Raw genomic sequence first — 2,643 nt, 5'->3', positions numbered from 1 at the left:
TTTTTTTTTATTCTTAAATTAAGTAATAAAAAATAGAGAAATAATTAAAGAATACAATCCTTGTCGAATTAGCAAAGATTTTGGTTCGAAATCCTTTCATTTAATTAGCCAGCCCCACCTTTTCTATGCTCTGATTTCTGAGGCCTTATTTAGCTTGGGTACCCCTTTAAATTGAATTTCTATTTTCAAAAATGGGGTTTACAAAATTTTTAATGACTCTGAGGTTCAACCCAATCCATCTTTTCTTTCTTTTTCCTTCCGATACTAAAAAAAGATTGAAAAGGATCAAATTTTGTCATATCACGAAGAAATCTATCCCTCCCATAGCAATAACTAGAATTAAAAAAAAGGGAATGACAAAGCATCTGGGAATAAACGATTAATTTCTATCAATAAACCTGCTAAAGCACCAAACCATAGAGTACTTAGCACGGGTGCTACAGAGAGATATGTTTTTATATCCCGCATTGAAAATCCTCCTTCCTTGTTGGAATACATATATGATCATAAACTCTTGCCCAAGATTGTTATGCTATATATAAAATGAACCATATCGACGAAATTTTCCTATCCCTAAAAAAGAAAAAGATGACCCCTTCTTCCTATATATTAGCAAGGAAAAGTAATCCTTCTTTTATAGGCGAAATTATATTGGATTTTATATGTATATAATTCCTTAATTATATGAGACCAAAAAGAAGAAATGACACGAGGGTTCTATATATAGATAGAGAAAGAAAGAAGAAGAAAATAGAAAGAAGAAGAAAATTATGATGTGGAAAAGAAGACAGGAATTGTGTACAATGGCATTGTACAACAATTTAATTTGGAAAAGGGATGTAGCGCAGCTTGGTAGCGCGTTTGTTTTGGGTACAAAATGTCACAGGTTCAAATCCTGTCATCCCTACCTATTACTTCTTTCTTCTTTATAGGCAGTAGCGACGAGATCAATTAAAGTAAAGTGGGTATAACTTGAATTTGTGGAGACTATACGTACGTGAGATACATTAGGAATAGAAAAAGATTTTCTTTTTGAATGAATGAAAGCGCTCTTAGTTCAGTTCGGTAGAACGCGGGTCTCCAAAACCCGATGTCGTAGGTTCAAATCCTACAGAGCGTGATTCCATCTATTTTATGTCGAAGCAGAGTAAAATAACTTAACAAAATTGAATTGTAACTCCAATTTCAATTTGACCTCCTCTCTGGTCTGGAGGAGGTCAATCAAAAAAAAATGACTCAATCAAAGATCCAACTGATCCCCACGCCTGTATTGCAAATACGCAGTCACGAATAATCCCGCTAAAGTAATAGGAATTAGGCCTAAGACGATTCCAAATAGAAAAACTTCAATCATTTCGATTTGTTCGAGGGGATAAAAAAAGAGGTACGATCTATCCCTAAATAGTACTCTAAATTATCCACGAATCTCAATGACCAAGAAAAGAATTCCTAATTAGTCTGGAAAAGAGTCGTAGAATGCCAGGAATCCCAAAGAAAGATTTTTCTTTTCTGAATTATAATTATTCAGTCAATTCAAATAAGGCGTATCTTGTTCAAGCCAATAAATAGAGCTGGGGTTATAGTTAAAGCAGCCAGTAGAAAACCAAAATAACTAGTTAAAGTAAGCATGAAAGAGTTAAATTCCATTTATTTTTTTTTACTACACTACATATGTTGGTAAAGCATTTACCTAAGTTATGGAAAATTCAGAATTCATCAGTTATTTTAGATAATACTAAAAAACAAGGTAGAGTAAGATACAGAAGTGTAAAAGAAAGTGGATTCATCAGATGATACATGAGTCCCTAATTCCGAATCAAGAGATTTGTTGTGGAATTTGTCAATTGAGTAAAGTAATAATATTAAGAACTAGATCATCTAACCCCATTGAATTTCATTTTTTCATTCAATTTTCAGGGAATTTTTGAATAAGAGATAAATAAACAATTGAATTTGAAAAAAAAACTTCTTTCTATTTTGGATAATTTCTTTTTCAATAGGACCCTCGTTTTGGAGTGAACGATCGAATATTCCCCTATTCCTTCTTATTTTAACTGATTGTATTCCATATGGAATAAGAGGAGAACAAAAGCATTCCACGACCTGCCAAGGGGCTGTTAAAAAAAAAAAGAAAGCTCTTCCTTGAATTTACTTTATTTTTATTCCTTTTTCGAACTCCAACCAAAGTAGATTCGAAGACGAGTCACTTCAATTATCCTTTTAAGTTCTATTCTATCTTCTGTCTTTCCCTATTTCATCTCGTAAAGTTCCGCGCTCGCAGTTTGGTCAAGAAAGTTAGACCTAATCCAACAAACAATACAAGGATGAATTACGAATTATGAAAGGATAGATTTCACATATACTTGTCCTTGTATTGTGTCAGTATGAGAATATCCTTCCTAAATTATTTATCCAAACCTATTGATCATTAACTTAGATTTTCCCAAGATTTTGGCTGCTATTCCGAATTACTCTATATATTCCGAAGCCAATGAAAAGTAAGTAGAACCTACAAAAATGGGGTTTTCTATTGATGCCTTGAATAACATATAGCTTACCTATAGACAAAAAAAATAAAAAAGTAATTATGTTTCGGAACCAGGCAAAACCAGATTGCTGTGCCATAGGAAGGATAGCTATACT

General features: G+C 32.8%; 2 non-coding genes across 2 annotated transcripts; both read left to right on the top strand.

Moving 5' to 3' along the window:
• The first annotated feature begins 833 nt into the window (after positions 1 to 833).
• TRNAP-UGG (transfer RNA proline (anticodon UGG)) lies at positions 834 to 907 on the top strand. The gene has a single exon. It is a non-coding gene; the product is annotated as a tRNA-Pro (tRNA).
• A 139-nt stretch (positions 908 to 1,046) lies between these two features.
• TRNAW-CCA (transfer RNA tryptophan (anticodon CCA)) lies at positions 1,047 to 1,120 on the top strand. The gene has a single exon. It is a non-coding gene; the product is annotated as a tRNA-Trp (tRNA).
• Positions 1,121 to 2,643: the final 1,523 nt, after the last annotated feature.

The sequence above is a fragment of the Aegilops tauschii genome, unplaced genomic scaffold (genome assembly GCF_002575655.3).
Source record: "Aegilops tauschii subsp. strangulata cultivar AL8/78 unplaced genomic scaffold, Aet v6.0 ptg000349l_obj, whole genome shotgun sequence".
NCBI classification, from domain to species: Eukaryota; Viridiplantae; Streptophyta; class Magnoliopsida; order Poales; family Poaceae; genus Aegilops; species Aegilops tauschii.
The sequence above is the reverse complement of the archived record's forward strand: the minus strand, read 5'-3'. Positions and strand labels throughout refer to the sequence as shown.